We start from the raw sequence: 21,994 nt of genomic DNA, 5'->3' as shown, positions 1-21,994 counted from the left end.
TCTAATCCTCACAACACCACATATGTTTTCTGTTATCCCCATTTTACAGATGAAGAAGCTGAGCTTCAGGTAGGTAACTGGTTTTAAATCCTAGTTAATGGAACTGCTCTATTGCACCATTCTAATGATTCGTTAAAGAAAGTTGTACAGCAACAAGGAAAAGGGATGAAAAGATGAAACAAGAATGAAAAGGAAAGAATATGGAGAAAGAGAGGAACTGGAATTAAAAAAAAAAAAAGAGCCTCCTAAAGTTGTTTAAGGCTTCAATCACTTTTACCCATACCATCACAAGGTAAATATGATTTATATTGAAGAATTAGTTCTGGGGTCTCTTAAAATGCAGCCTCCCTACCAAAAAACTAATTAGTGTACACAGAACATCTTCTATTCCCTTTCTCTGCTTCATTTTTCTATACAGCAGTTATTCTTTTATAACATTCTATATATTTATGCTTCATTATGTTTACCATCTGTATACACACACACACACACACACACACACACTGATGTAACAAAATTATTTTAAAGGCAAGACAAGAAAAATTTAACATGCACTTTTTTCTGCCATCTGAGCCACTACCCTCTCCCCTTTTGTGTGTATTGTGCATCTGCATTACACATTAATTAGATCCCCTTGGAAGACACAGGAATGCCTACTAGCCAAAAAAAAAAAAAAAAAAAAAAGGCAATATCCTCCTGGCACCAGCAAGGTAATTCCTTAGGAGATAATATTCCTTTCTCAATCCTGTAAGGGGTCACAATGACCCACTATCACCTTGTTGGACTATGTAAACTGTCAATATGTTATTTTGATATATAACCGTTTGTCTCAAAAACTTACATAGCTGTGCTTTGACCTCTAATGGGCAGATCAGTCCTCAGAGCTTTCTGAAAGACTATCTCCTGGGTTATAACCCTCAGGTTGGCTCGAATAAAATTGTCCATTTCTTTCTTAGATTGACTATCAATTAATTTTTAAATTATCGATTAATTTTAACATGAAACACAGATTAATGTGTGCTCCAGGCTTTCCTGGTGGCACAGCGGTTAAGAATCCACCTTCCAGTGCAGGGGACACGGGTTTGAGCCCTAGTCCGGGAAGATCCCACATGCCGCGGAGCAACTGGGCCCGTGCACCACAACTACTGAGCCTGTGCTCTAGAGCCTGTGAGCCACAACTACTGAGCCCGAGTGCCACAACTACTGAGGCCCGCACACCTAGAGCCCGTGCTCTGCAACAAGAGAAGCCACCCAATGAGAAGCCCCCGCACCGCAACCAAGAGTAGCCCCCGCTCACTGCAGCTAGAGAAAATCCCGTGCGCAGCAACAAAGACCCAACACAGCCAAAAATAAATAAATAAATTAATTAATTAATTAATTATTTTAAAAAATGTGTGCTCCATGTAAGCTTCATGCAAACAGTAATTTTTTGCCTGTTTCATTTTCCTGTTATATTCCCAGCATGCCTAGAAGAGTGGTTGGCCTTTGTAAGCTTTCAGTACCTGTGTTAATTGAATGAATTTGGGAGGTGGGGAAGGGGGGAGGCAAACATCCTTTAAGACCTAGGAGCATCCTGGGAGAAATCTGAGGATGTGGCCAAAGTAGTGACAGGAGCAAAGTAGGAACATATACCCTTGGTGCCAGAGTTGAAAGAGCTAAGTAGGCAACTTCAAGAAGGGCTTAAAAATATATGTTAGGAGACCATGCTAGAAAATGAGTTTCTCTTAATCCAACTTGTGAAAAGAAAAAAATAAGCCCTTAGTTTATTTAGTCCACAATTGTTTTTTGAGTGACCTCTCTGTTGCCATGTACTTTTTCCACTCCTCAGTTCATCCCACCTGCTGGAAAAATAGTGTAGTAAAGGTCTGAAGTATAGAATTGATTACTCTCAATTGCCCGCTTAATTCGTATTCAGCCAGAGTTCATCCCGAGGTGATGGTTGCAGCAAGTAAAGAAGATAATGTGTTAAAATTGCTTTCATGTAAATGGTGATGGCTATAAAATGTTCAAAGTTTCTGAAAGGCAAATTGTTCTCTTAGTATTTTAAATACTCATCCAAAATGTAGCACGGGGAAACATTTGCTAACCAAAGGTGAATCTGAACCTAAATTCATCACTCACAATGAACTTGTAGCACCTAAAATTAATGACATTTAGCTATATCCCAGATTTAGTACACTTCCTGGGTTTCTGGAACAGTAGGTAATACTAGCAGGGACTTGGATACAACCCCTTGGCAAGATCTTCATCCTGAGGTGCGAATAATCTTCCCGCCAACAGCTCTCTATGAGCCAGAACATATTTTTTAAAGAAAAATAGCAGTTTCTCTGTCATTTTGAAAAGCTTGGAACCATCCTTTAGCAGAGGATCCTTTGACAATTCTTTATCTCTTCATTGCCTCTTCTTGGTGCTAGCTGAAATTTAAATGTTCCCAATCATCTGATTCTATAAGGAAAACTAAAATCCTTGGAATAATGTTTACAAGAACATCAGAGCAGCCTCAGTGGGGAAAAGACAAAAGGAAAATAGTTGAAAAAATTGTTCCTCTTATTTCTGCAGGCTAGGCCTACAGATAAGCTAAAACAAGACAAAAAACCAGACCTGATCTCATGGAGTTCTGAGTGGAAACTGATATAGAAACAAATGCCAACAATGCAATGTGTACACTCTAATGTGGGAATCTCAATGAAGGAGAGTGGGATGACTTTTGCTAGAGGTAGAAGGGGCAGGGGACTGTCAGCTGTGAGAAAAGGATGCATATGAAGGTGTCTGAAAAAGCTACAGAGATACAATAGATTTAAACTGAGTCATGAATGATAATGGCATAACTTCATCAAATAAGCATGGGGAGAAGAAGGGCATCACAGGCAGAAGCAACAACAAAATCAATGGCATCACCTGGAAAGGCAGGGTAGCCCAATGGCGAAGCATCCCCCTCTCTGGAGGCAAACTGCATGGGGCTGATTCCCTTTGTGCTAGTGGTTGTGTCTGTAGGCAAGTCACCCACCTTGCCAGCCTTCTTTTTAGAACCCCTCTGGACACTGTAATTGGGGTAACAGTGGCACTGTCATGGGTGTTCCACGAGAGCATAAGGCACAGCACCTAACAGACAAGAAACACTCATTACACATTCGTTATGATTATCTGTTTGGGAAACCATGAGGTGGGAAAAAGGTGGGCTTAAGCTCATACTAGAGGAAGGGCCTTATTCACCAGGCCCCTGAGGAGCTTACATTCCCATTAGAGTGTAATTCCTATTACACTCCTCAGGGGCAGAGACCACACCTGTCTTGTCACTGGGGACACCCTGGAGTACCTGGCACATGGTGAGTACATAAAAAATATGGAATGAATGAGTGAACAGCACTAAGGAAATTGGACTTTTTACTACATGCAGTTACAGACCCACCATCAGAGGGCATTAAGGAGGGAAATGGTATATTACAGACCATATAAAAGGATGGAAAGGAGAGATGCTAAGAGCAAGGAGATTGGTTCAAACTGCACTGCTCAACATGGTGGTTATTGAGCCCTCGAAATATGGCACATATTAATTGAGATGTGCTGCAAGCTTAAAAGATTTGACACACATGAGAAGAGTGGAATCTTGTTATTCATATTGATTACACGTTGAAATGAAAATATTTTGGATATGTTGGGTTAAATAAACATTAAAATTAATTTCCCCTATGTCTTTTGACCTCTTTAAATGTGGCTACTAGAAAATTTTAAATTACATATGTGGCTCACATTATATTTCTATTGGATGGCCCTGGGTTACAAAGCACGGGCTAAGGCAATGACAAAGGAAATAGAAAATGTAAGTCTGATATAAGAGATAGTTTGGAAGTAAAATTGATAGAACATAGTGACTCCTTAGGTCTAGAAGCTGCAGGAGGGACAACCAAAGATGATCCATGTCCATGAACAGGTTGAATTTGATGTCCTCAGGATAAACATGTCTGGAACTGAAAACTGAGCTGGATGTATATAGTCTGTGAAACTTATCTGTCTCCACTGAAGCACTAAATCCCTAGGCCAGTATCCTCCCAGACACTCTGGAGCCTATTATTACTCGAAGAGTTAAGCAGAGAGAGAGAGGAGGATACAGATCACTAAGATCAAGGTAAATGTGACAGGAAATCTATGTGTACACATACAGTTCACCTACGATGTAACACCACGATCACCACCATTCCTCTTCCTTGATAGAGACACTTCCCCTTCAAGACCTAAAAAGCATTTTAAGAGAGAAAATATTTGCAAATGATACATCTGGTAATGGACTGTTATCCGAAATATGTAAAGAACTCTTAAAACTCAACAATAAAAAAATACATACCCAGTTAAAAAATGGGCCAAAGACTTTAACAGACAGCTTACCAAAGAAAACATAGAGATGGCAGTTAAGCATATGAAAACATGCTCAACATCATATGTTATTAGGGAAATGCAAATTAAAACAACCATGAGATAACACTGCAGACCTGTTTGAATGGCCAAAATCCATAACACTGACAGCTCCAAATACTGGTAAGGATATGGAGCATCAGGAACTCTCATTCATTGCTGGTGGGAATGCAAAATGGAACAGCCACTTTAGAAGACAGTTTGGTGGTTTCTTACAAAAATAAACATACTCTAACCATATGATTCAGCAATTGTGCTTCTAGGTATTTACCCAAAGGAGCTGAAAACTTATGTCCACACATAAACCAATGTTTTATAGCAGCTGTCTTCATAATTGCCAAAACTTGGAAATAACCAAGATGTCTTTCAGTAGGTTAACAGAAAAAATAAACTGAATATACAATGAAATATTATTCAGCAATAAAAAGAAATGAGCTATCAAGCCGTGAAAAGACACTGAAAACACTTAAATACGTATTACTAAGTAAAAGAAGCCAATCTGAAAAGGCTACATACTATATGATTACAACTGTATGACATTCTGGAAAAGGCAAAACTATGAAGACAGTAAAAGATCACTTGTTGCCAGGGATTTGTGAGGGGGTGGTGAATGTGGATGAATAGGGAGAGCACAGAGTATTTTTACTCTGTATGATACCATAATGACGGATACATGTCATTACACATTTGTCTAAACCCATAGAATATACACCACCAAGAGTGAACCCTAAGGTAAACTATGGACTTTGGGTGATTGATTATGATGTGTCAATGTAGATTCATCAGTTGTAACAGATGCACCGTCTCGTGGGGGATGTTGATAATGGGGGAGGCTGTGCCTGTGAGGGGGCAGGTCACGTAGGGAAATCTCTGTACAATGGACCCTTTTCAACGATTTTGGTTTCTTAATAATACATGCAAAACCTTTTGTGTGTCTGTTTCTGAATTCTTTTATGCACATATATTCAAAAGTAACTATAATTACTGAAACTAAAGATTGTAAGCACGATCATGGCCAAATAACACAGCAAGTTAGGAAGGGGCCTGGGACCGACTGGACTAGACTAGCTGACTCTCAGCTCATTGTTTCTTCAATAATTCTGAGTTTTTCTGAGTCAGTTCATAGTCACTGGTCACCATCTAGTTTGCTCAGGCATTGGAATAGTGTCATCTACTGTTGACGAACAAGTGGCAAGTGAGTACAGGATTGGCACTCCGAGATGTGCCAGCAAACTCCTTTTAAAGAGTGTTGTATGTTTTGATGTAGGCAGTGTTCTTTCAAAGTCAGAGTCTATTTTGGTCACACCTAGGCATATCTGAGTGTGGTTTATATTTTTGTTGCTTTCCAAAGACTATTCCTCTTAGTGCTTGGGCTAGGGAAGCACTGAAAGACCCTTGTTGCTTACTTTTTTTCTTCTCAGGACCACTCTTTATATATAGTTAAGTTTCGATAAACGTTTACCCCTTTCACGAAAGTGCTCCCTTCAACCATGTCCATGACTGAGACTACAATGAATTTTGGAGAAGAACTCATCTGAACCAAAGGGGAAATCTAAAATCCCAAGGTCCCATCTTGAGAAACATAATACAAAAACGTAATAGACTTCCAGGGAGGCAGAGATAGAAAAAAACATTTTTTGCCAAGGAATCAAAACACTCAAAACAAAACTCTCCATCAGTGAATGTTAAAGTAAGTACTTATATTGTTTTAGATAATCTTGGGATATTCATAATAATCCCATTTTAAAATAATCTAAAACTAACATTGGATATATCACTTAAAGTCTCTGGACTTCTGTTTCCTCATCTATAAAATGGGGATAATTGAGGGCATAATTCCTTATCTTCAGTTGCAAGCTTCGTAAATCTCTGAAAAACTAATGGCTTTTCATAACTCATTTGGCTACAAAAACCTAACCTAGACTGAGATGAGGCTGTTTATAGTCTTTATCTCCTTACTGTGGATGCCCGTATTCCTCATCACTGAAATATTAATGTGTCTGAAAACAGGATGTTGTCCCAGACCCTACTAGGGGTGTTTCATAACATACATAACTGGCATTATATCACTTGTCTAAATTCTGATAAATTCTGAAATCTAAAATATCTGGCCTTAAGGGTTTCAAATAAAGGATTGCAGACCTGTAATACGTGTTCTGTTTATTTCAAAGATGTTGCAAAAGCCAAATAAGGTAATACATAAGAAAATATTTGACAGAATGGTGCTGTACCTTCTTTAACCACAGAGAGCCCTGGGGATGCTACTTTTTAGAACTCTGGTGTGGAGACTCTCTCCTCCTGTGGTAGGAGCAGCTTCCACTTCTACCTGTCTTCTTCCAGCCTCCTTTCCTGTCCCACACCCATGCTGTCCCTCTCCCTTAAGATTTCTCTTAAAGGCGGCTACCTATGGTTAAGGGTTCGTCCCCACCCGACCAGTTTGAGTATCTCTCATTGTTCTGTAGCTTTGCTAAACTCAGGCTGGTAAGGAATTGCCAACAGAGAGTGGAAAGAAATCAGATTAAGTGGGAACATAAGCCCTTGAGATGCTTCTGAATGTTCTCATCATCCTGGAGATTTCTGCAATCTTCACTGCTTGAGGCCAGAAGCCAAATATAGGGTACGACCTGTGCTTGTATGTGAAACAGGACACATACTTTTCCCTTTCTCTCTCTCTCTCTCTCTCTCTCACACACACACACACACACACACACACACACACACACACACACAAGCAACCCAAGCCCTACTCTATTCAAGTAAATTATGGTACCTTTCTTATACCAACTGATTCATTTGGTGGGAATAGCAGTTCATCACACGTCACTGGGCACACCCACCCACACGACAACTTCTCTTAAATATAATTGTGTCCTTGTAACTTGGGGTAACTAGGACTGAAAAGTTACTGAAAGGTAAGCTTTCCTTTTACTTGTTTTTCATAACTAAGGTTCATGGAGACGTTATACACAATTGAAAGTTGAGTGGGGAGAGAAAGCTGAAAAAGATATTTTACAAAGTATGAAGCAATGAGCACCAGCATTTCATCTTTTCTTAGAGACAATTAACAAGAAAAAGCACTGAGAATTTGTTTCCATTTGAGGACTGAGAATATATCCCCCACGAATAGGAATCCTAGTATTATTATTCACCAGTGATTAGTATTATTATTCACTAGCTGTATCTCCTCTTTAAACAACAATTAACAATAGTGCTTATAATATAAGCAGAGATACAGACCATGGTTCCAGTCATAAGCTGCCCTTTGTATGTAAAGATAGCCGGACTACTTATCATCAGTAAGACATGTTCTTCAAGACTTTGGTGCAATAGCAGACATAAGTTGATATGGCTCTTTCCATGTGCTACCAATAGTATGCATTTGTGAAAATATATTGTCGGAGTTAGGAATACAAGTCTGGGATCACAGAACACATGGAGGCTAATTGGTGCATCCATAAATCACATCTGTTTCCTAGTGTTTACAGGTCCCTGTGGATCCATCTACTCAAGGATGGAATCCCTTCAATTCCTGAAAAGCAATTTGGCAACATGTATTAATCTCAAAAAAAAGCATATCCTTCAATCCAGCAATTTCATGACTAGGACTGTCTTGTAAGATGTCATAGCTACAGATATAGATTTACATACAAAGGGGTTTATGCCAATGTTATGTATGAAAGTGAAAAGTTTAAAACCATATAAAACGAAGCAATGAAAAAACTATTAAATAAATGTTTGCATACCAATATGATAGAATATGATGTACTCATCAAAAAGACATTCTAAACTTTAACGGAAAAATGCTCATGGTATCAAGTTTTGTTAAAAGATCTGGATACAAACTTGATATAGAGTATAATCCCAGTTGTAACTATCTATCAATGAGTGATCAATTGAAAGTAATATATTAAAAATTAACAATAGACTAAAATGCTAACAGATGTTGCTGGGTAGTAGGATTATGGGTGATTTTTAAATTTAAAATTTCATTCTTTATAGGTTCTACAAATATCTACTATGAATAAATTACATTTAATTGAGAAAAAAGCTGTAAACATTATTTTTAATACAAAATAGTCTAAAACACTAGTGGAAATTTTACAATGTTTTACAATAGGAATATTCCAAACTTAAATACCACTTTTAAAAAGCCAAACACATTAAAGCTAAACAGTGTAAATACAGTATAACGATATTCATAACCTGTTAAGAGAGACCACTTCTCTCTTTGAGGCCAAGTCAAAACCTGAATGGGTTAAACTAAAGCCTGCCATGAAGTCTGTTGAGTATGCTGGGGGTTCCGAAGGGAGAAGATTGTTAAATTATTAAGTAAATATTCTCAATGGCATATTTTCTGGATAAGCATTTTTTTTTTTTAATGAAGAGAAAGAAAACTGCAGGAGTTTCAGAAAGTCTTGTATCTAGGAAACTAAATCCAGCTGGTAGAGTAGCCCATTGCCTAGCAACCTAATGAAGGTTTCATAAAGGTGGCATTCAAGTCCATAGGTCATCAGCATCAGCAAACACAAATTTGAATTGGAAGTTTTCTGCCACTTATTATAACCAATCTTCAAAGACATGCCAAATAAGGCTTCTTTAGAATGAAAGCCTGGTTGGAAGTTAGAGTTGTTGTCTTTGCTTTAAATTCTGTTCGACCAGGGTTTTCCAAGTGTGCTTGTTCATAAGGATTGTCTGGGCTACTTGTGAAATATATGGAGTTCCCTAGAGACCATGATTCAGCAGATCTGTGATGGGGCCAAAAGGAATCTATTATTTTAACAAGGGCCCTAGATGATTGCTATGACCAGCAGTATTTGAGATATATTATAAACTTTCATTTCCTTTCTATCAGTTCTTGCTAGTTCTAATTACATGCTGTCTTATCTGTTTGATAATTGTTTAACATGTGCCTCTACCAGCAAACAGCAAGTTCCATGAGAGCAGAAATGGTATCTATTCATTCCTGCCCCTCCAAGGACCTGTGTGGTACATATGATGAGCAGCTGAGTAGACATTTCTTGAATCAATCAATCAGTGAATCAAAATTTCTTTTGTTGTATGTAATAAGAGACCACTTTAAGTCTGGATCATCTTCAAGCTTGTAGGTAAAACCCTGCCTCTGGAAAGCACAGTGGAACGTAAAATATGTTATACTCTGGGAGGGAGTGACCTTTAGTTACCTTAAGGAGAGTACCCAAGCAAAACGGGAAGAGTATTGCAAAAGAGGAGATGCTGACTGCCAGGCACATTAAGACATCACATTCATAGAGAAAACAAATATCCTGTCCATATCTACCTATCTATCTAGATAATACTTATTACTTAGGCAAGCATATTGCATGCTGATCTGATATGGAAAAAAAATACAAGACTTAACTTCCTGGCTCCTTTGAGGCCGCTCTGGGGGGAAGAGATTGCCAAGCAGGTCAAGGGTCAGTACAACTGAATAAGGTTCCACTTTCTTCTAATATTTAGACTCACCAAGAACTATATAGGCAAAGAATATTATAGAAAAATTTTTTCTCTAGTTTTTGAAAGATTAAATTAGAGATGAATATTGAATATTAATTGGTTGAAGTATGGCCCTTGTATAGTTAAATAAATTATACAATAGGCTACCATGAAAATACAGTAAACCATTGCATATGTAGCCACTGAGCAGGTGTTTATAAAATGCTCATTGAATCAACTTGTCAGGACAGAATTAATTCTGGAGAGTGAGCTACATGGAGTTCTCCAGCTGTAGCCTATCTCCTCTACTACCTCCACCAGCCCCCATGGCACTGTCCACAGAGATGGCGCCTCTGCCCTCACTCTGGGCCATCACACCTAGAGAAGCCTGTTACTACTGTGACCTGGACTTCAGAGGACTGAGGTCACCGTTGCTCCTCACTCTTGACTCCTGGCTAAGCCTTCACACTCACCTGTCAAAAAGGTGTGTCTGTGGTTGGGGAGCAGGGGTGGTCAGCAGATGAATTGCCCATGAGCACAATCTGACCAGCCATCTGTTTTTGTAAATAAAGTTTTATTGAAACTTAGTCATGCCCATTCATAAAAGTATGGTCTAAGGGTGATTTCAGCATTACAACAATAGACTTGAGTAGTTGTGACAGAGATCACCTGACCCACAAAGCCTCAATTATCTACTGTCTGTCCCATTAGAGAACAATTTTGCCTACACCTTGCCTGGATGCATGGGGCCAGATCATAGCAATTATTGTAATGAAATTCTTATGTGGCATTTACTGTTCGCCAGGTAGTAGTCTAAGGTCTTTGCCTGTGTTAATATTCCTCACAATCCTATCAGGAAACTAAGGCGCGAAGAGGTTAAAATAACACAGCTAACAGGGACCAGCCTAGATAGGAGATGTACTGCAAAATAAGTAGGTTATCACAGGGCTCCAAAAATGATGAATAAAATCATAATTTGGAAGCTCTAGTAGAGAAGCAAACAAATCATGATGGACGTTGTAAGAACAACGCGATCATGGAAGCAGGTTATTACTAATAACCATATTTTGATCAGCTGCAGATTTCTCTTATGTATGGAATTAGATGAAAAAGTAATGTTTAAGAAAATTAAAAACACAGAAATTACCCAAAAAAGCTTTCTTCAAAAATTATTTACTCCAGAGTTTCTATATTTAAAATATAATTTATGCTTCAAGGTAGTCCCCTTGAGATACTCTTCATTTACTAAAAGTAATTCAAAATGTTTTTGAAACTTATATTTGAAAATTATCTTCAGAACCAGTTTACTCACATAAGAAACCCAGTGTTTTTAATTTATGGTTCCATAGTTATAAAGTTTATTTTAGTCCCAAGTGGTATTATTGATATTACTTAGTTTTATGGCCTGCTTTATTCACCAGATATGACCCCCCAGAGACTTTTGACTTCTTTAGAGAAGTAAATCCACCCCAAAGCAATTTTAAGGATGAAGATTTTCCATAGCCTTATCTGAATAGTTCACTGCTATACACCAGAACCTGGTGTAATAAATGTTCAAAAAATATTTGTGACCAAATGGTGACCTTCTCAAAAACAAGTTCCAAAAATGTTACAGGAAATTACAACTACTGGAAAATCCATCAAGGTGGTTGCTTTGAAGAAACATGCATTTGACTCATCAAATTCCTTTGATTCATCTATTCAACAAACACTCATGGAGAGCCAGAGATAGCTACATAATTTGTGGGGCCCAGTGCAAAATGAAAATGCAGGGTACCTTGTTCAAAAAGGAGGAGAAAAGTGTTTGTTTTTTTTTTCTTCTGAGTCTCCTTCTCGACTTGTCTTTTCGTTTTTTATTTGCTGCTCAGCATAGTGTCCCCTTGGACACATGGGTACTTGCAAATACAGTGCATATCCTCACAGATGCTGCAGACTCTGTGCAGGACTCCACATGTGAGCACAAGAACCTGCCCAATCCCTCATTGTTCCTGCACCAAAGCGGGGTGCTGGAGGGGAATGGGCGAGGGAGACAGTGATCATGGGTCGGAGGTGGAGGAGCCTCCCAGGGACCAGGTGGGACTAGGTGGGACCAGGTGGGAGCCTAGACTCCACGCCCCTGGCACATGCTCCATCATTCCATTGACTTCACTTATAAAGCATAAATCCAAAGACAAATGATTCAGAATTTCAGGACTGCACTGACGAGCGTTAAACCCCAATTGTTCAGCTCCCTTCCAAGTGTTCCTGAAGATGGCCCTAGTGAGAACCCACTGTGTGCTAGGCCATGTGTGTAGCATGCGAACAAGACAAAGACAAGGCCTGTTCAGGAACCTCTATGTCTTAACAGGGAGAGCAGATAAGGAACGAGGAAATGATCCTGCAGCGTTTAAGAGCATTGATACAAACACAAGCAGACCCTGGTAGCTGGTGTCCTGGTGTCAAGGAAGGAGTCTCCAGTACAGAGACTGCTAAGTGAAACCTAAAGTAGAGGAGGAATAAAACCAGAGGAAGAGTGTAGGTAGAGGAAATAGCCCTGGAAGAACTGGGGGTGGAGAGCATGGGACATTGCAGGACCTGAAGAGGCTGGCTAGATCAGGAACACACATTTCAGGGCTGGCAAGTGGGAAGAGGGGGCTTTCTCCATTATGTTAGGGAATTCCAACATTTTCTGAGGGCAATGGGAGACATTTAGAGGAAGTTAAGACAGCGAATGACTTGATCAGACCTGTGTTGTATAAAATCATTCAAGTTGCAGTGCGGAGAAGAAAAATTTAAGTTGCAGTGCGAAGAAGAAAATTTCCAAAGGGTGGGAAGTTTGGCAGAGAGAGCAGTCAGGGTCAAAGGAGAGGCAGTAGAGGGCAGTTTGGGGAGGTATGGGAGGTACTAGGTAACTGAAGGGGACTTGCACGGTATAAGGAAGAGCTTGAATACAGAAGATTGAGGCATGTAGAATTCCCTTCAATATTAATCTGGTAGGTGGGGAGCAGAAGTATCAAGACAGAACAGGCGGAAGCCCGCATTGAGCATGCTTCTTCGGAGGCCTGGACCAGATTAGCTGTAGACTCTGGCCACCCGTTGTTCTAAAATTGTGACACAGCATTGAAACCTGAGTGCTGTTCTGGAGCCTGTTAACAGCACTCAGTTCCACACCCTTCCTTACAGAAGAACTTACTCTGCAAAGCAAATATAACAACCCTGGGGGAATGTTATCTCAGCAATTCCATAAATGGACCACAGGTAAAATATGAAGACACATTTCGTTCCCTTTAAAAAGCATGGGATATGTGTCTCTGTTTAATCTTTAGGCCTGTGCACACAGAACAGCATCATGGGGTAAATGTTGGGGAGATGGTATCCTAACACATTCAATCTGCCCTACAACTTTCTGAGCACATGAAGTATCTACTGTATTTTAGCAATCCCTAGCTTGCCTGTCAGGTGCAATAAAAGTGACTGATAGTTTCAAAAGTAATTTACAATCTGAATCTGATTTGCTGAACGGTGTGGCAAGTGCTGTAAGGGATAGCAGAGCTGGTCCAAGGAGCTTGTTGGATGTGCAGAACTGTGGGCATTTGTACACACTTAAAGATCAGGAAGCACAGCTTTTACTATCTCCTTTCCGGCCGTAAGAAGGTTATCATTTGAGCTGGGAAAGCCATAGGAAGCCATTGAGGGCAGAAATTTTTAAAACTGCTAAATAATGTGGCATGAAATATAAGGGTAATAAGACTTAATGAGAGAAGGGCTATCACCACTAATGTTCTCACAGGATATCAGAGTACCATTTCACTTCATGTTGGGTTATAATTAATCGCTTTCAGGCCTTCCGTGTTGAATACCAATAAGTTCCCTAAGAACTAGAGACGTGGCCCACTCATTTTTGCCTCCCTCTCAGCTCTCTGTACATTGTCCATAAAGTACATAAAGATTTGTTCAATAAATGAATGAATTAAACAACTTCCTCTTTGGTAATATGATCCTGGCTGGTTTTTAACAGATTAAATTTTTAGGGGGATTTTCTTAGTGAAGACATAAGAAAATGTGCAGGGTCAGGACGTCTCTTGTTCATCCTTTACTGCACGTCCTGGGAGCCCCAGCATTGCCCTTCAGCTCTGCATGGGAGGAGAGGGGAAAGCTGACCCTAACTGCACAGCAGTAATCTAAGTCAAGGATATCAAACTAGCTCTTCAGGAAGTGAGCCGATTAAATGTGATTTCCTTAGATATGAGGCTAATAAACAAAATTTAAAGAATCAGAACTCTTTAGATTCTTATTTTCCCTAAAGTGGTACAAATAACTGATATCCTGTGATAAAAATAAATGAGGACCATGGGAAAATTTTCTCATTCTTCCCCAATGCATTGTCTCGTCTTTCATGCCTTCTGTGACATGAAAATCAGCAGAAGAACTTCTCTTTTCTTTCCCCTTTTCTTGGGTGGTAAATACCAGCTGGAGCTTTGTGAGCAGTGAGTAATACACCTGGCACAGGACCAAGGTAACTGCCACCTGAAAACTTTCCACTCTGCCATTATTCTCCAGCTCAGGAGTCTTATGGTCCAAATGGACGACTGGAGGAAACTGCCTGTGTGAGCCCTCATTTATTTATTTATTTTAAAATTTATTTTCTATTGGACTATAGTTGATTTACAATGTTGTGTTAGTTTTAGGTGTATGGCAAAGTGATTCATATGTATGTATACATACACATTTATCCGTTTTCAAATTCTTTTCCCATGTAAGTTATCACAGAATATTGAGCAGAGTTCCCTGTGCTATACAGTAGGTCCTTGTTGGTTATCTATTCTATGTATAGTAGTGTGTATATGTCAGTCCCAATCTCCCAATTTATCTCTTCCCCCACCTTTCACCTTTGGTGACCGTAATGAGCTCTCATCTACAGGACGTTTCCTATGGCATGAGTGCCTGCTCAGGCTGCTGTCAACCTTCCATGGCCCTGTGCCCAGCCCACGCTCGAATGTTTAATCTCACAAGGGTTTCCTCCTGTTTCTCGGCACACAGCCAGCTCTCTCTCCCCTGGCCACAACTTGGCACATTCTCAGGGATGGAAACCAACTTTAATATCATAACAAGAAAAATACATTCAGACCATCAATGTAGCAGAGGCTGCCTTGACAGTTCCCTGCATGCACCCCTCAGGCTTCATTTGCAGGCCTCCAATACTCAGTTTCTGCCTCTCTGTCCCCCCTGGCCACTTCCTTAAGCCCAGAGAGACTGCTCCCCCTGTGCACAAAGCAGACCTGAAGTTGAGAGAACAATAAGCTCTGGTGACTAGTACCCCCGCTTCCTTGCCCCTCCGTCAAGATAATTCTCCAGTGTGTTTTTTTTTTTTCACTGTAGGGTTAAGCTCCTGACTACCTTTGATAGGCTGCATTCTCCATCCCTATATCATCACCTGCTACCATCTAGCATTTCCTAAACCTGGGAGGACGAAGCTTCCAGAGCCACGTTGTTGAGGAAGATCTCCATCCCCATTGGAACGAGGTCTTTGAGGTGATCGTCACATCAATTCCAGGCCAAGAGCTAGAGGTTGAGGTTTTTGACAAGGACCTGGACAAGGATGACTTTCTGGGCAGGTGTAAAGTGAGTCTCACCACAGCCCTAAACAATGGCTTCCTTGATGAGTGGCTGACCCTGGAGGATGTCTCATCTGGCCGCCGACACTTGCGTCTGGAGCGTCTGACCCCCCGTCCCACTGCTGCCGAGTTAGAGGAGGTGCTGCAGATAAACGGTTTGATCCAGACTCAGAAGAGTGCAGAACTGGCGACAGCCCTGCTCTCCGTCTACCTGGAGTGGGCTGAGGACCTGCGGCTCCGAAAAGGTACCAAGCCTCCCAGCCCTTATGCTACTCTTGCTTTGGGAGATACTTCTCATAAAACTAAGACTGTTTTCCAAACGTCAGCCCCTGTCTGGGATGAGAGTGCCTCCTCTCTCATCAGGAAACCAAACTCTGAGAGCCTGGAGTTGCAGGTTCGGGGTGAGGGGACTGGCACACGGGGCTTGTTATCTCTGCCTCTCTCCGAGCTCCTCGTGGCTGACCGGCTCTGCTTGGACCGCTGGTTTATGCTCAGCAATGGTCCAGGGCAGGAGCTACTGCGAGCACAGCTCGGGGTCCTGGTGTCCCAGCACTCAGGGGTGGAAGCTCACAGCCACAGCTAGAGCCACAGCTCCTCATCTCTGAGCGAAGAACCAGAGCTCTGGGGGGGATTCCCTCACATCACTTCCTCAGGCCCAGAGCTCCGGCAGTGCCTAACACACAGTGACAGTCCCCTTGAGGCTCCAGCCGGGCCTGTGGGCCAGGTGAAACTGACTGTTTGGTACTACAGTGAAGAACGCACGCTGGTCAGCATCATTCACAGTTGCTGGGCCCTTCAACAAAATGAACGGGATCCCCCCGACCCCTACGTGTCACTGTTGCTACTGCCAGACAAGAACCAGGGCACCAAGAGGAAGACCTCACAGAAGAAGAGGACCCTAAATCCTGAATTCAATGAACGGTTTGAGTGGGAATTGCCCCTGGATGAGGCCTTTCGGCGAAAGCTGGATGTCTCTGTGAAGTCTAGTTCCTCCTTCATGTCAAGAGAGCGTGAGCTGCTGGGGAAGGTGCAGTTGGACCTCGCTGAGATAGACCTTTCCCAGGGTGCAGTCCAGTGGTATGACCTCATGGATGACAAGGACACGCGCAGCTCCCAGGAGCCGGAGATTACCAGCCTGACTGCTCTGTCTCCTTGCCTCACCTCTCGCTGCATCACCACCTCAATGTGATGAGCCTAAAGCTTGGAGTCCAAGGACAGAGGCTGCACCCCTCAGCCATCTCACCTCCCAGGCCCATGATAGGGCCTTTGCGTGACCAAAGAGGAGGACCGTATGTTACCCTTTACTACACGGCCTTTATCCTTCTGGGCTCCTGGGACAGGGACGTGAGCTGGCTATTTCCTGCTCTGCCTGCACATTCTCCTTTCTGCCCAGCTCCTCAGGACCTTCTATGTCTGTGCCTGGCCACTGGCAGCACTAGCAGTGGCATTAGCTTATGCCAAATAACAGCTTTTTGAAAGACCAAAAAAACAAAAAACAAAAAAGACCACGTAGTTTCCCCAGGAAACTACTGGCCCTTGAATCTTTGTCTCAGGTCCGTTTCTGGGGAAACCCAAACCAAGATGATCAATGGGCTCCTCCCAAAATTCTTGTAACAAATTCCAAAGCCAAATGGACATCATTTAAAAATCATCCATAGGATGATTAAAAGTTGACAATTCATAGATAAGCCAAGACTCAAATTTGCTAAATTTAAGTTCTTTCACTTACAGCATCAATATTCATCAAACCTGCTTCTTCGTGCTCTGAAAGTGTTCTTATGACTGAATGACCTCTGTTAGGAAATAGTTTAACAGAATGCATTTCCATTCATTTTCATGTGCTTTGAAGGTTATGGCACAATCCTCTGAATCATGATTCACAGGTGTTTTCCAAAACTCTCATTCTGTGACCTTGGCCATTTTAGCAACTACCTTCCCTGGGAATGTGCTGTGCGTGAAATCATAATGGCTGGTACACACAAATTTTTATTTTTAGATTTATTTACTTTCCACTATACTTTCCCTTTTTCCCAAATACTGATGTATTATTTTTCTTCTCTTCCCTTTTTACCCACATTTCTCCCTTTGCTTATTTCTATCCTGTCGCTTCTATTTTTATGACAAAATGATACAATCTCACATAGTGTGCTGACAGGGGATGCTGTGTGCCCAACACATCCCTCTTGGATCAAGGAACTCACTCTTCCTGCTGAGGGATATTGGCTGCTGATGGCTCACAACTCAGTTCCTTTTCCAAAATTGTCCTCAGCTGAAGGAAGCTACCTTGCCCAAGATTATGCTCCACCCTGGGGACAGCCTGCATCCAAAAAGACCCAGACACTTTGTCTCAGTTTGGAAAAACTCTGAAGGACCATCCCAGTTCCTAAGCTCCGCATGGGATCAGCTGAGGCTTCTTTTGCAATTGCATCATGGTTTACCTTCTCCCTTTGCCTGTTCTGCTTTCCTTACTCTTCACAAGTACTATTCCTGACAGCACACTCAAATTAAACTTCTGAACGACTGTCTCAGAATCTCAGAGTCTGTTTCCCAGGAACCTGACCTATGACACAAATAAAATAAGATCAAGAGGGACAAAAATTCATTCATTTAGATTTACTATCATCTGTGCACCCTGTCTAGTATATATAAGATTTATATATAAGATGGTGTCACAAAAACTTGGAAGGTGTTGGTATATATTTGTATATTCTACTACTAAAATGTATGGAAAACTAAAGCGTGTAGATTTGGTTGAACCGTGGGAGACAAGTGTAACAGCACCTGATATACAGAAGAGTTCAACAAATATTTCCAGAATCTTTCATTCAGCTTTCTTACAATAAAATGTGATATACACTTGTCTCATAACTCAATGCTTCAAAGATTGTGTATTGTAAATTGAAGATAGTGTTTTTAATAAAAATGTTCACATTTTAATCTATATCCAGGTAAATAAAACAATTTAAAATAAATTATTTCTTAAACTGCAGAAATTATCAGATCAATTTCATTGAGTAGGCACTCTGGGTCAGTTTCTTTACCTGAACCCTCCCTAAGTTACTATCCATTACAATATTTCATAAAATCAAAATCCCCAAGAATCAAGACAAAAAGACTATAAATTAGATGGTTCATGCTATCCAGCTGGCTGTTCATGCTACACCTACATCTACTTTTTGACAGTTGAATAGGTAGATGGAATGTAAGCAATGTGCATTTTGTTGAATGAGAATTTAAAAACTTAACATACCTGAAAATAATCCACCATCATCCTTAATGAGCAGCTGTGTCTTCTCACCATCATTGCGGGGAAACAAGTCCCCTGTATGCTCCCTGAGGCCTCCCATTAATCACCACTCAGCCTCTCACTCACTAAGCTCCCATCACCCTCATTTTCATCCTTGGAGAATTTATGAAAATCTTTCCTGGTGACTTTTTCCAAACTCAGTCTTATTTGGTGTGTGTTTGGGGGGTGGGGGTGGAGGTGACAAGATTTATAGAAGAGCTATCACTACCAACAAATTAATCAGTTAAAATATGAAAATACAAAGTGAGCCAATGGTAGACTAAAAATGAGAAACAAAAGGAAGAAAAGGGGGCTTGGAGGAGAAGATGGTGGAAGAGTAAGACGCGGAGATCACCTTCCTCCCCACAGATACATCAGAAATACATCTACACGTGGAACTGCTCCTATAGAACACCCACTGAACGCTGGCAGAAGACGTCAGACCTCCCAAAAGGCAAGAAACTCCCCACGTACCTGGGTAGGGTAAAAGAAAAAAGAAACAACAGAGACAAAAGAATAGGGACGGGACCTGCACCAGTGGGAGGGAGCTGTGAAGGAGGAAAGGTTTCCACACACTAGGAAGCCCCTTTGCGGGCAGAGACTGCGGGTGGCAGAGGGGGGAAGCTTCGGAGCCACGGAGGAGAGTGCAGCCACAGGGGTGTGGAGGGCAAAGTAGAGAGATTCCCACACAGAGGATCAGTGCCGACCAGCACTCACCAGCCCGAGAGGCTTGTCTGATCACCCGCCAGGGCAGGCGGGGGCTGGGAGCTGAGGCTCAGACTTCAGTTGGATTGCAGGGAGAGGACTGGGGTTGGCGGCGTGAACACAGCCTGAAGGGGTTAGTGCGCCACAGCTAGGCGGGAGGGAGTCCGGGAAAAGATCTGGAGCTGCCGAACAGGCAAGAGAGTTTTTCTTGCCTCTTTGTTTCCTGGTGTGCGAGGAGAGGGGATTCAGAGCGCCGCCTAAATGAGCTCCAGAGGCGGGCGCGAGCCGCGGCTACCAGCACGGACCCCAGAATCGGGCATGAAACGCTAAGACTGCTGCTGCCGCCACCAAGAACCCTGTATTCGAGCACAGGTCACTATCCACACCGCCCCTCCCGGGAGCCTGTGCAGCCCACCACTGCCAGGGTCCCGTGATCCAGGGACAACTTGCCCGGGAGAACGCACGGCGCGCCTCAGGCTGCTGCAACGTCACGCAGGCCTCTGCCGCCGCAGGCTCGCCCCACATCCGCACCCCTCCCTCCCCATGGCCTGAGTGAGCCAGAGCCTAAGCAGCTGCTCATTTAACCCAGAACTGTCTGAGCGAAGAACAGACGCCCTCAGGCGACCTACACGCAGAGGCGGGTCCAGATCCAAAGCTGAAACCCAGGAGCTGTTCGAACAAAGAAGAGAAAGGGAAATTTCTCCCAGCAGCCTCAGAAGCAGCGGATTAAAACTCCACAAACAACTTGATGTACCTGCATCTGTGGAATACCTGAATAGACAAAGAATCATCCCAAATTGAGGAGGTGGACTTTCAGAGAAAGATATATTATTTTTTCCCCTTTTCCTCTTTTTGTGAGTGTGTATGTGTATGCTTCTGTGTGAGATTTTGTCTGTATAGCTTTGCTTTCACCATTTGTCCTAGGGTTCTGTCCATCCATTTTTTTTGTTTTTGTTTTTGTAATTTTTTTTAATTAAAAAATATTTTCTTAATAATTATTTTTTATTTTTTTATTTTAATAACTTTATTTTATTTTATCTTTATTATATTTTATCCTCATTCTTTTTTTTTTTTCTTTCTATTTTTTCTCCCTTTTATTCTGAGCCGTGTGGATGAAAGGCTCTTGGTGTTCCAGCCAGACATCAGGGCTGTGCCTCTGAGGTGGGAGAGCCAACTTCAGGACACTGGTCCACAAGAGACCTCACAGCTCCATGTAATACCAAAAGACGAAAACCTCCCAGAGATCTCCATCTCAAGACCCAGCTTCACTCAATGACCAGCAAGCTATAGTGCTGGACACCTTATGCCAAACAACTAGCAAGACAGGAACACAGCCCCATCCATTAGCAGAGAGGCTGCCTAAAATCACAGTAAGGCCACAGACACCCTAAAACACACCACCAGACGTGGACGTGCCCACCAGAAAGACAAGATCCAGCCTCATCCACCAGAACACAGGGACTAGTCCCCTCCACCAGGAAGCCTACACAACCCACTGAACCAACCTTAGCCACTGGGGACAGATACCAAAAACAACGGGAACAACGAACCTGCAGCCTGCGAAAAGGAGACCCCAAAAACAGTAAGATAAGCAAAATGAGAAGACAGAAAAGCACACAGCAGATGAAGGAGCAAGGTAAAAACACACCAGACCTAACAAATGAAGAGGAAATAGGCAGTCTACCTGAAAAAGAATTCAGAATAATGAGAGTAAAGATGATCCAAAATCTTGGAAATAGAATAGACAAAATGCAAGAAACATTTAACAAGGACCTAGAAGAACTAAAGAGGAACCAAGCAACGATGAAAAACACAATAAATGAAATTAAAAATACTCTAGATGGGATCAATAGCAGAATAACTGAGGCAGAAGAACGGATAAGTGACCTGGAAGATAAAATAGTGGAAATAACTACTGCAGAGCAAAATAAAGAAAAAAGAATGAAAAGAACTGAGGACAGTCTCAGAGACCTCTGGGACAACATTAAATGCACCAAAGTTCGAATTATAGGGGCCCCAGAAGAAGAAGAGAAAAAGAAAGGGACTGAGAAAATATTTGACGAGATTATAGTTGAAAACTTCCCTAATATGGGAAAGGAAATAGTTAATCAAGTCCTGGAAGCACAGAGAGTCCTATACAGGATAAATCCAAGGAGAAACACGCCAAGACGCATATTAATCAAACTATCAAAAATTAAATATAAAGAAAACATATTAAAAGCAGCAAGGGAAAAACAACAAATAACACACAAAAGAATCCCCATAAGGTTAACAGCTGACCTTTCAGCAGAAACTCTGCAAGCCAGAAGGGAGTGGCAGGACATATTTAAAGTGATGAAGGAGAAAAACCTACAACCAAGATTACTCTACCCAGCAAGGATCTCATTCAGATTTGATGGAGAAATTAAAACCTTTACAGACAAGCAAAAGCTGAGAGAGTTCAGCACCACCAAACCAGCTTTACAACAAATGCTAAAGGAACTTCTCTAGACAAGAAACACAAGAGAAGGAAAACACCTACGACAACAAACCCAAAACATTTAAGAAA

At 41.6% G+C, this 21,994-nt stretch overlaps 1 pseudogene; it reads left to right on the top strand.

Moving 5' to 3' along the window:
• The first annotated feature begins 11,877 nt into the window (after positions 1-11,877).
• On the top strand, positions 11,878-16,644 carry LOC137774043 (extended synaptotagmin-1 pseudogene; annotated as a pseudogene).
• Positions 16,645-21,994: the final 5,350 nt, after the last annotated feature.

This window comes from Eschrichtius robustus, chromosome 12 (genome assembly GCF_028021215.1).
Source record: "Eschrichtius robustus isolate mEscRob2 chromosome 12, mEscRob2.pri, whole genome shotgun sequence".
NCBI lineage: Eukaryota > Metazoa > Chordata > Mammalia > Artiodactyla > Eschrichtiidae > Eschrichtius > Eschrichtius robustus.
This window is presented reverse-complemented; position numbering and strand designations above follow the sequence as displayed.